Source organism: Staurois parvus, unplaced genomic scaffold, assembly GCF_062004578.1.
Source record: "Staurois parvus isolate SC_StPar_1 unplaced genomic scaffold, SC_StPar_1.0 ptg000834l, whole genome shotgun sequence".
Taxonomy (NCBI): Eukaryota; Metazoa; Chordata; class Amphibia; order Anura; family Ranidae; genus Staurois; species Staurois parvus.
This window is the reverse complement of record NW_028318630.1, coordinates 750,927-763,793: the sequence shown is the minus strand read 5'-3', so window position 1 is coordinate 763,793 and position 12,867 is coordinate 750,927.

Here is a 12,867-nt window from a genome sequence, read left to right as displayed (position 1 = left end):
ATCACGTCCAACAATGCCACCATCAGGCCCACCCCGCAAGCCAGAGTACTTGGTGTCATTCTTGATGCCAATTTATCCTTCCAGCCCCAAGTCCAATTGCTAACAAACTCATGCAGACTCCACCTCCGCAACATCGCCAAAATGCGCCCATTCCTAACCCCAGAAACCACTAAGCAGCTCATCCACTCCCTCATCATATCACGACTCGATTACTGCAACTCCCTTCTCACTGGCCTGACTCACCACAGGCTATCCCCACTTCAGTTGATACTGAATACGGCAGCCAGACTCAACCACCTTACCAAGCGCTCCGTTTCCGCCACCCCCCTCTGCCAATCCCTCCACTGGCTTCCGATTGCCCAACGGATCAAATTCAAAATGCTAACACTGACGTACAAAGCTGTCCATAATACTACCCCAAACTACATCACTGACCTAATATCCAAATACCACCCAAAATGCACTCCCCACAAGACCTCCTTCTCTCTAGTTCCCTGGTCTCCTCCTCCCATGCCCGCCTCCAGGACTTCTCCAGGGCATCACCCATCCTCTGGAACTCCCTACCCCAATCCATCAGACTATCACCTACTCTCCTCTCCTTTAGGCGCACCCTGAAAACCCACCTCTTCAGGGAAGCCTACCCCACCCCCTGCTAATTGCCGATCTCCTCCACTCTTCCTACCACTCCATCCCCCACAGCTTTTCCTCCTGTACCACTATCCCCTCCCTCCTAGATTGTAAGCTCCAAGGAGCAGGGCCCTCAAACCCCTCGTGTATTGCATTGTATTGTTATTGTACTGTCTCATGTATTGTCTCCCATTGTAATGTACAGCGCTGAGCGAACTGTTGGCGCTTTATAAACACTGTATAATGATAATAAAGTGAAGGTTATTTAACCCCTTCACGCCTAAGGGTAAAACAAATCTTAACGCCTAAGCACAATTTTGCAACGTTGACATATGTTAGTAAAACCGTACATATCATCACAACTACTTTGTACATCCAGGTGAATTATACCTTGTTTTTTTCAGGACAAATTGAGATCTCATTTGGTGGTAAATGGTAATGGTTATTTCATGATTTTTTTTTATTATCAAAGGAAAACTGGCCCAAAATAGTAAAATAAATCATTTTTTTAATTTAGCTGTGTTTTTCCTGTTACAACCATAACATAACACCAAAGAACAACCCAAGATACATTTTCCAGCTCTTGACGATCACAGCGATACATGTGTATGTTATTTGTTGTTTGTACGCATAGTACAGCCCAGAAACAATAATGTGCATTTTGTTTTGTTTTTTGTTTTTTTACCTAAAACACACTGACACTGATACCAATTTAAAAAAAACAAAAACAAAACCTGACTTTTGACCTTGACCCAAACACTTACCCTGGCACTGCACTAGATCAAACCTTGATCTAGGTATTTTTTATTTTATTTTTTAATATTTATTTATCTCTTTTTTTTTAACAAACATTTTTTTTCTCCTCTATGCCAGGAGTTACAGAGATACAATGTATCTCTCTCCTCCATTCATAGAGAAAAAAAAAAACAAGGGGGGCGGGCGAAACCGTGACTGATCACTGTGATAGCCAATCAGAGGCTATCACAGCGATCATGTGACCCAGAATTGAGAGTCCCGGGTCCCAATCGTCAGAACGGGACCCGGGGCTCTCAGTGACACCCTGGTCTTTGCGATGGGGGCACGCAAAAAGACAGGTACGGAAATATGCAGCACCATGGAAAAAAGCCCAGTTCTGTGAGGCCACATATTTGTGTGACATCAGCGTCAAGGGGTTAAACTATTATTTCAGCTGTATAGCAAATGTCCATGGATAGATTAAATAAGGACGAGGCTGTCTTTTAGGTTAGAAAAAAAGACTAGAAAAATGGCAACGATAGTTTTAAGCAAAAAGTCACTTTTATTGTGAGGGCAATAGCTTTTGCAAATGTCCATAAGTTTCCAGCTTGTTCAAAATCCACATCATGTGGTTCCATGTTTACATGCGTTTTGCTGCGCTTAGCGTTTTTCTGTTGCCAGGAGAGTAAACCTCTAGGCGTGTTCCAGTGTGCATGCAACCTAACCCTGTTATTGCAGTAAAGCTCTTCAGGGAAGGCATGTCTGTATAAAGAAGAATGTACAAACCTCTCCCATCACCTGTACCACCAAACCCCACTCCAATGTAATAAAACTTACCTGAAGTGTGCTGAGAATCTGTTACTTCTGGGGGTGTCAGTCCCCGGGGGCCACTAAACCAGTGTCCTTCAAACAGGGTGCTGCAGCAGCCTGGGGTACCATTTGGGTTCTCTTGGGGTACCATGATCATGAGACCAAGTTTGCCCCAAATTAGAGATGAATGAAAGGACTCAGTAATGGGGGAGGACTCTGTGGTGATGGGGGACTTTGATGTGATGGGAAACTCTGATGGGCTAAACTTTGAGCATGTGACCTGAAGGGTACAGCAAAATTCTCTTGATCCTGCAAACTGGGATACTGACGATTCTTAACCATAAAAATTCTGACTTTATCCCTTGCGCACTGCTCTTCACAATAACTCCATGGTCTACGTCCAATTTACACAAATGCAGGACAGATGGAGTTAATGCATTTTTGCTCCTCATTTTTGTTTCAGTAAAAAAAAAAAGAAAATCACAGACCTGCAATGCAAGGAGGTAATAATCTTATTTTTTTAACCTGTAGTAACCCCAGATAGCAGTTGTTATTGGCACTATACTCTTTATTTCTGTGCTATCAAATAATTACTTGTTTCTGAGATTACAAGATCCCGATTAACCATTTTCATTTAAAGTAGAACTTGATTATTCCTCCAAACATAATCAGTGAACAAAAACATATATAGGTTGGGGGTTTAATAGAGTTATTAGTAAGTATACAGTACAATGTTTGGTCAAAGGGAACTATTGAGTGTTTTTATTTAATAAAAAAAGTTTATGCTTAAAGGACTCTCACTAACTTTTCTAGAGATGTAGAAAGAAAGAGGATTGCATTGTTCCACCCCTTGGCTCTTGACTCTCAAACAACAGAGACATTAAGGTTTTTAGGATAATCGTACAGAGTTTTAGGGAACTGTTTAGATTCATCTGTTTCTCTGGACAAAACCAACACAGTACAGACTTTTAGATAATGATTGCTTTACTCCTGTGATATAAGCAGAGTCTTTCTCTCTCACGCATTTGATTTCCAAAAGCCTGTAGAATGTTACATAGTTAGTCTGGCTGAAAATAAGACAAAAGTCTATCCAGTTCAACCAAAAAAAAAAAAGTTATAATCCTATACCCACAGTTGATCCAGAGGAAAGCAAAAAATTCAGCAAAGCCTGATCCAATTTGCACCTGCAGGGGAAAAAATTCCTTCCTCATCCCCCGAGAGGTAATTGGATATTCACTGGATCAACTTTGCCTGTAAATGTTAGTATCCAGTTATATTCTGTGTATCTAAGAAAGAATCCAGGCCTTTTAAAGCAATCCACTGAGCTGGCCAGAACCAATTCTATTCCACATTTTCACAGCTCTTACTGTGAAGAAACCTATCCGTGTTTGGAGATTACATTTCTTTTCCTCCAGACATAAAGAGTGCCCCCTTGTCCTCTGTGATGACCTCAGGGTGAATAACTCTACACCCAGTTCACTATATGAACCACTGATGTATTTATACATGTTGATTATATCCCCCCTCAATCTCCTCTTCTCAAGAGAGAATAAATTCAGTTCCTCCAATCTTTCCTCATAGCTGAGCTCCTCCATGCTTCTTATCAGTTCCCAAAGGATAAGTTCACCTTTTGGAACATGTTACATGTTACACTAATTTTTTTCCACTCAGGTCCGCCACTGTGCTTTTCACAGATGAGAGCAGGTTCACCCTGAGCACATGTGACAGACATGAAAGGGTCTAGAGAAGCCGTGGAGAATGTTATGCTGCCTGTAACATCGTTCAGCATGACCGTTTTGGTGGTAGGTCAGTGATGGTCTGGGGAGGCATATCCATGGAGGGACGCACAGGCCTCTACAGGCTAGACCAGCCTCAACCAGGGTGCCTTGAGGTTTCTTCAGGGGTGCCTTGGCAAAATGTCTAAAAATTGCCCAAAGGTTGTACACAAGCGAGCGGGTGGAACAAGCCTGCCTTTTAGAAACACAAAGTCACAGGTTTTCATTGTGTACCATAATTACCTTCTAACTGCCGGCATCCTGACAACCAATGGCATCATCAGTTGATAAGGGGGATGTCAGATACCTGCACATCATCCTAGTTTGACCCTTCCCTGCCCCTTTCCACCAGTGCTGGGGTCACATTAGCTCAGTGATGGAAAAAAACTGAGGGAGAAGAGAAACACTGGAATACTACTCAGTACCAGTGTGCAAAAGTGTATTTGCTGTGGAAGAATAAATCACCTCTAATGTTGGGTGTCCTACATGTGTGGATGTTGCTGCGTCATATAAAACTATTAGAATAGTTTTTCACATTTTAGAATGAGGGGTGCCTCAAAACTGTCCATAATTTTAAAGGGTGCCTCGGGACTGTTCATAATTTTAAAGGGTGCCTTGACTGAAAAAAGATTGAGAAACACTGAGATAGACAATGGCACCCTGACTGACATTGTTTTGGCGGTTTTGCTACCGCACTTATTCACTTGGTTCTATCTAAGATTATAAATGTAATAAGTGATGACAACCTTTTGTCTATACATGAATTTAGCCAATCCTCATGTGGCTTTTACCAATAATGTTAATAGCAAAGGATGACAACTGTGCAAAAAATAAAGATCTAAATTATTTACACAGAAAAAGAAGCTTGCTATTAATCAATTATGACAAAATAAATAGTAGCCGATATAACTTTAAAAGTAGTAATAGTACAATGCAAATACAGAATGTTACCAATACAAAGAAATATGACTATAGGAAAGAATGTTACAGAAAAAAAACATAGAATAATACATTACGCAGACATCCTGACGACTGGTCTTCCAAAGAGGCAAGGGGACAAAGAGGCAGAAATGTGAGCAATGGCATCCTTTATACCCCCTCCATTCCAGGTAGTCACACCCTTCATTAGGTTCCAGTATTTTGCTATTTCTGTTCAAAGGGGGGCTCAGTGATTTGTGAAAGATATTGGCCAACTTTAGTTCATCAGATGGAATTTAGGATGGGCCAATGTCCAGCAAAGCATACCTCATTTGAAACCAGTTCCCACAGGAAGATCTATGACAATACTTCCTAGGAAGTGTTAGAAATGATGACTCCAGGGCTTATTCAGCTGGATGGCCCTACTGTCATATACCTCTACAGGAAACCTTCTAAGGGGGGTGTTGAGGTGATGCAACAGATGGTAAATACGTTGCAGGAATTGAGACCCCTATCAGAAGTTCACAATAATGTTAAAACTTATTGTAGGTCCAAAATAGCCATTACAGTATCTGGATAAAATCCTTGGACCCATTTTCAGACCCTACACTTGTGCAGTGGGTCCTGGGTTTCTCCTGGTGCACGACAATGCACAGCCTCATGTGGTGAGAGTATCCAGGCAGTTCCTGCAGGATGAAGGAATTGATACTATGGAATGGCCCCCACACTCGCCTGACCTAAATCCAATAGAACACCTCTGGGATATCATGTTTTGGTCCATCCAATGCTGCCAGGTTGCACCTCAGACTGTCCAGGACCTCAGTGATGCCCTGGTCCAGATCAGGGAGGAAATACACCAGGGCACCATCTATCGTCTCATTAGGAGCATGCTCCGACGTTGTCAGGCATGCATACAAGCATGCGGGGGCCATACAAACTACTGAGTACCATTTTGAGTTGTTGCAATGAAATTTCAGCAAAATGGACTAGCCTGCTGCATCATTTTTTCACATTTTCAGGGTGTCTTTGAATTCAGTCCTCTGTAGGTTGATAATTTTCATTTTCATCAAACGATGGGGTATTCTTACGTTCCTAACACATTACCCAGTCCATATCTGTATAGATATCCAGCATGATATTCTTCCCCATTGAGATCTGATGTATTTTCAAGATGCTCCTTTAATTTTTTGGAGTAGTGTACATATATTTATATATCAGCTCTGACAGGTTAGGTGAATAACACTTATTATCTCGTTACAATGGCATGTGAAAGCCGGAGGTATATACTGTATTAGGCAGCAAGTAAACATGTTGTCAGTGAAGTTGATGTTTTGAAAGCTGAAAAATGGACATCGCAGTTTGTTGTGTATGAGGTTGCGTAGCTGCAGACCAGTCAGGGTGCCCATTCTGACCCGTGTCCAAAGCAAATAACACCTATAATGGCCATGTTAGCATCAGAACTGAACCATGGAGCAATGGAAGACGGTGGCCTGGTTTGATGAATCATATTTTCTTTTACATCATATGGATGGCCAGAGATGTGTACGTCACTAACCTGGGAAGAGATGGCACCAGGATGCATTATGGAAAGAAGATAAGCTGGCAGAGGCAGTGTGATGCTTTGGATAATGTTCTGCTGGGAAACCTTGGGCTTTGCCATTCATGTGGATGTTACATCGACACATTCCACATACCGAAACATTGTTGCTAACCAAGTACACTTCCTCATGGAAATGATATTCCCTGATGGCCTATTTCAGCAGGATAATGCGCCCTGCCATACTGCAAAAGCAGTTCTAGAATGGTTTGAGCTTCCGTTGTTGACTTCGCCTCCAAAGTCTCCATCCAATTGAACATCTGTGGCATGTGCCAAAAAAACATATCTAATCCATGGCAACCTTACCTCACAATTTACAGGACTTAAAGGATCTGCTACTGACAGCTTGGTGCCAGAGTGCCAGATACCACAGCATGCCTTCAGAGGTCCAGTGGCATCCATCCCTTGATGGGTCAGGACTGTTTTGGCAGCAAAAGAGGGACATACCCAATATTAAGTGGGTGGTCAAAAAAAAGTCAAAAAGTTGGCTGAACAATATATATACAGTGGATATGTCAGGGCTCCCAGGTATGACCAGAGGTGTGTGACTGAAGCAGGGAAACGCAGACCTCAGATATGTTATAAACAATATAATTTATTAACACTAACAGTACAAACATAAACGCAGTGCAATACTAAAACATAATACGGTGCAAACAAACCAAACCAAACCACCCACAGATAACAGTATATACAAGCAAGCGTCGTCAGGCAGGCCGGGTCAATATCAATTGGGCAGGTAGGTACAGGGGGAGCAAGCGGAGAATGGTCGGGGTCACAGGCCAGGTTCAGCAGGTAGCAAGCAGCATAGTACAGAGGGTCAGGCAGAGGGATGGTCCGGGTCACAAGCCAGGGATCAGAACAGGTAGCAAGCAGCGTAGTACAGAGGGTCAGACAGAGGGATGGTCAGGGTCACAAGCCAGGATCAGAGCAGGAGAAGTCAGCAAAGGAACAGAAACAGGATGCAGGACAGATACAGGGCCCAGGACAAACACAACACCAAGGCAGAGTCTGCAAGTCTGGCCATCCCTTAAATACACCAGTATCATCTGTTCCAGGTGTTAGCTGGCTGAAAGGTTGAGTCTCTGATTGCTGGGAGCACCCGCTGGCCAGCCCTGGTACTGCAGATCAAAAGGCAGGTGAGTCCCACCATTGCTGGCCAGTCCATTCCTAACAGTACCCCCCCCTCAAGGAGCGGCCTCAGGACGCTCCAAACAGTCCTAGCTGGGCAAAATGTTCCACCGCCCGGGTCTGGCAACTGGCGGGATATCAAAGACTGGCACACCGGGCAGGACTCCGGGCAGCGGCACACCGGGCTGGACTCCGGGCAGAGGCACATCGAGCAGAGGCACATCGGGCAGGACTCCGGGCAGAGGCACATCGGGCAGGACTCCGGGCAGAGGCACACCGGGCAGAGGCACATCAGGCAGGACTCCGGGCAGAGGCACACCGGGCAGAGGCACATCAGGCAGGACTCCAGGCAGAGGCACATCGGGCAGGACTCCAGGCAGAGGCACATCGGGCAGGACTCCGGGCAGAGGCACATCGGGCAGGACTCCGGGCAGAGGCACAGCGGGCAGGATTCCGGGCAGAGGCACATCGGGCAGGATTCCGGGCAGAGGCACATCGGGCAGGACTCCGGGCAGAGGCACATCGGATTACCAGGCGAAGCAGCAGGCAGCGGGCCACCAGGCGGAGCAGCAGGCACCGGGCCCCCGGGCGGAGCAGCAGGCACCGGGCCCCCGGGCGGGGCTACAGGCTCCGGGCCCCCGGGCGGGGCTACAGGCTCCGGGCCCCCGGGCGGATCAGCAGGCACCGGGCCCCCGGGCGGGGCTGCAGGCACCGGGCCCCCGGGCGGAGCGGCAGGCACCGGGCCCCCGGGCGGAGCGGCAGGCACCGGGCCCCCAGGCGGAGCGGCAGGCACCGAGCCCCCAGGCGGGGCGACAGGCACCGGGCCCCCAGGCGGGGCGACAGGCACCGGGCCCCCAGGCGGGGCGACAGGCACCGGGCCCCCAGGCGGGGCGACAGGCATCGTGCCCCCAGGCGGAGCGGCGGGCGCCGGACCCCCAGATGGAGCGACAGGTCTCGGGCCCCCAGGCGTAGCGGCGGGCGCCGGACCCCCAGATGGAGCGACAGGTCTCGGGCCCTCAGGCGGAGCGGCGGGCGCCGGACCCCCAGGCGGAGCGACAGGTCTCGGGCCCTCAGGCGGAGCGGCGGGCGCCGGACCCCCAGGAGGAGCGACAGGTCTCGGGCCCTCAGGCGGAGCGGCGGGCGCCGGACCCCCAGATGGAGCGACAGGTCTCGGGCCCTCAGGCGGAGCGGCGGGCGCCGGACCCCCAGGTGGAGCGACAGGTCTCGGGCCCTCAGGCGGAGCGGCGGGCGCCGGACCCCCAGGCGGAGCGACAGGTCTCGGGCCCTCAGGCGGAGCGGCGGGCGCCGGACCCCCAGGAGGAGCGACAGGTCTCGGGCCCTCAGGCGGAGCGGCGGGCGCCGGACCCCCAGGAGGAGCGACAGGTCTCGGGCCCTCAGGCGGAGCGGCGGGCGCCGGACCCCCAGATGGAGCGACAGGTCTCGGGCCCTCAGGCGGAGCGGCGGGCGCCGGACCCCCAGGTGGAGCGACAGGTCTCGGGCCCTCAGGCGGAGCGGCGGGCGCCGGACCCCCAGGAGGAGCGACAGGTCTCGGGCCCTCAAGCGGAGTGGCAGGTGCCGGACCCCCAGGCGGAGCGACAGGTCTCGGGCCCTCAGGCGGAGCGACAGGTCTCAGGCCCCCAGGCGGGGCGGCGGGCGCCGGATCCCCAGGCGGAGCGGCGGGCGCTGGACCCCCAAGCGGAGCAACAGGTCTCGGGCCCCCAGGCGGAGCGGCGGGCACCGAGACACCAGGCACGACAGTGGGCTCCGAGTCAACTGGTATGACCGCAGGCACTGGGTCAGACATTGGATGGTCTGGCTGGACAGCGGGCATCGGGTCACCAGGCATCAGGTCATTTGGCTCGACAGCGGGCACCGCGTCATCTGGCAAGGCAGTGGGCTCCGAGTCAACTGGCATGACCGCGGGCACCGGGGCAGACATTGAATCGTCTGGCTGGACAGCGGGCATCGGGTCACCAGGCATCAGGTCATTTGGCTCGACCGCGGGCACCGCGTCATCTGGCAAGGCAGTGGGCTCCGAGTCAACTGGTATGACCGCGGGCACTGGGTTAGACATTGGATCGTCTGACTGGACAGCGGGCATCGGGTCACCAGGCATCAAGTCATTTGGCTCGACAGCGAGCACCGCATCATCTGGCAAGGCAGTGGGCTCCGAGTCAACTGGCATGACCGCGGGCACCGGGGCAGACATTGAATCGTCTGGCTGGACAGCGGGCATCGGGTCACCAGGCATCAGGTCATTTGGCTCGACAGCGGGCACCGTGTCATCTGGCAAGGCAGTGGTCTCCGAGTCAACAGGCACGACAGTGGGTACCGGGTCATCAGGTACCGGATTGTCTGGCTCGACAGCGGGCATCGGGTCATCAGGTATGACAGCGGACACTAGGTCACCAGGCATCAGGTCATTTGGCTTGCCAGCGGGCACCGCGTCATCTGGCAAGGCAGTGGGCACCGAGTCACCAGGTACGACAGCGGGCTCTGAGTCAATTGGCACGACAGCGGGCACCGGATCAGGTACCGGATCATCTGGATCAACAGCGGGCATCGAGTCAACTGGCCTAATAGGATCGTCAGGCTGGATCAGTTCATCATGCTGGGTAGAGGCATTAGGCCGAGTACAGGCATCAGGCCGAGTACAGGCATCAGGCCGAGTAGAGGCTTCAGGCCGAGTAGAGGCTTCAGGCCGAGTAGAGGCTTCAGGCTGAGGAGAGGCTTCAGGCCACGTAGAGGCTTCAGGCCGAGTAGAGGCATCAGGCCGAGTAGAGGCATCAGGCCGAGTAGAGGCTTCAGGCCGAGTAGAGGCATCAGGCCGAGTAGAGGCTTCAGGCTGAAGAGAGGCATCAGGCCGAGTACAGGCATCAGGCCGAGTACAGGCTTCAGGCCGAGTAGAGGCTTCAGGCCGAGGAGAGGCTTCAGGCCGAGGAGAGGCTTCAGGCCGCGTAGAGGCTTCAGGCCGAGTAGAGGCATCAGGCCGAGTAGAGGCATCAGGCCGAGTAGAGGCTTCAGGCCGCGTAGAGGCTTCAGGCCGAGTAGAGGCATCAGGCTGCGTACAGGCATCAGTCTGAACCACGGAAGGCAGGCTCACCAGTTTGGATACTGGCAGGATGGTATTGGTTGGAAAGAATTTTCGCTTTTTTCTGGTTTTAACTACTGGAGCACTGCAAGTAAACGCAGGTCTGCAAACGAATGGAGCAGCTGGAGACAGAGAAGAACTGGAGGATGGAACAGGAGAGGGAGCAGTTGCTACAGAGGGCTTTTTTACAGGGTTAAAGGCAGGATAGGTGCAGCGAGTGGGAACAGGGTACTGACATGCGGTAGATAGCCAAGTATACTGGGCTGTAACTGGAGGAGCTGGTGGGAATACAGGAGTAGAGTTAGAAGCAGGACTGGGTCTTTGTAAGCTGACTGAGGCTGGGTGCAACAAATCTGTCCATGTCTGCAGTAGGGGTTGAACAAAGCTGAGCTTACACAAAGCCTGTCTGGTCAATGACTGCACTGCGTTTATACAATCTCTCAGTGTCTGTGGTGAACATGTGGAATAACGCTCCAGAAAGTAACCCACATCATCCTCTAATAACCACACCAGGGACTCTACCTGGTCTGCACTAAATGGTGGCAAAAATTCATCCCTGCATTCGGGGGAACCAGATGAAACCAACTCTGCACAAACCTCAATCAATGGCTGCACCTCAGAGAATACTGTGCCCTGATCTACTAGAACATGAGCGAGCCGTATACATTCTAGCAATTCATCCCGGGTATACTCCTTCAGAGTTTGATAAGCATACTCCCTGTCATCAAACACTAGCAGATATAAATACTCAACCTCCTCAAGATCCATCCTTCCCATCAACAAGCCAAGATGGCTTCCCTGTGCAGCCACTTCTGGTCAGGATTGGCCTTGGTGTAATGTCAGGGCTCCCAGGTATGACCAGAGGTGTGTGACTGAAGCAGGGAAACGCAGACCTCAGATATGTTATAAACAATATAATTTATTAACACTAACAGTACAAACATAAACGCAGTGCAATACTAAAACATAATACGGTGCAAACAAACCAAACCAAACCACCCACAGATAACAGTATATACAAGCAAGCGTCGTCAGGCAGGCCGGGTCAATATCAATTGGGCAGGTAGGTACAGGGGGAGCAAGCGGAGAATGGTCGGGGTCACAGGCCAGGTTCAGCAGGTAGCAAGCAGCATAGTACAGAGGGTCAGGCAGAGGGATGGTCCGGGTCACAAGCCAGGGATCAGAACAGGTAGCAAGCAGCGTAGTACAGAGGGTCAGACAGAGGGATGGTCAGGGTCACAAGCCAGGATCAGAGCAGGAGAAGTCAGCAAAGGAACAGAAACAGGATGCAGGACAGATACAGGGCCCAGGACAAACACAACACCAAGGCAGAGTCTGCAAGTCTGGCCATCCCTTAAATACACCAGTATCATCTGTTCCAGGTGTTAGCTGGCTGAAAGGTTGAGTCTCTGATTGCTGGGAGCACCCGCTGGCCAGCCCTGGTACTGCAGATCAAAAGGCAGGTGAGTCCCACCATTGCTGGCCAGTCCATTCCTAACAGGATATAAAAGGTTTACACACCCCTGTTAAAATGTCAGGCACCTTTTGAGTTTATTACAGCACTCAGTCTTTTTGGGTATGACTCTATCACCATGGCACATCTTGACTTGGCAAAATTTGCCCACTCTTCCTTGCAAAAACACTCTAAATTTGTCAGATTACGAAGGCATCTCCTGTGCACAGCCCACTTCAGATCACCCCACAGATTTTCGATCAGATTCAGGTCTGGGCCCTGGCTGGGCCATTACAAAACATTAATCTTCTTCTGGAGGAGGCATGTTGATTTGGATGTATGTTTTGGGTCGTTGTCATGCTGAAAGATGAAGTTCCTGTTCATGTTCAGCTTTCTAGCAATAGCCTGAAGGTTTTGTGCCAATATTGACTGGTATTTGGAACTGTTCATAATCTCCTCTACCTTGACTAAGGCCCCAGTTCCAGCTGAAGAAAAACAGTCCCAAAGCATGATGCTGCCACCACCATGCTTCACTATGGGTATGGTGTTCTTTTGGTGATGTGCAGTGTTTTTGCTTCAAACATATCTTTTGTAATTATGGCCAAAAAGTTCAACCTTGCTTTCATCAGACCAGAACACATTTTCCCACATGCTTTTGGGAGACTACAGATGCGTTTTTGCAAACTTTAGCCGGGCTTGGATGTTTTTCTTCATTAGAAAAGGCTTCCAT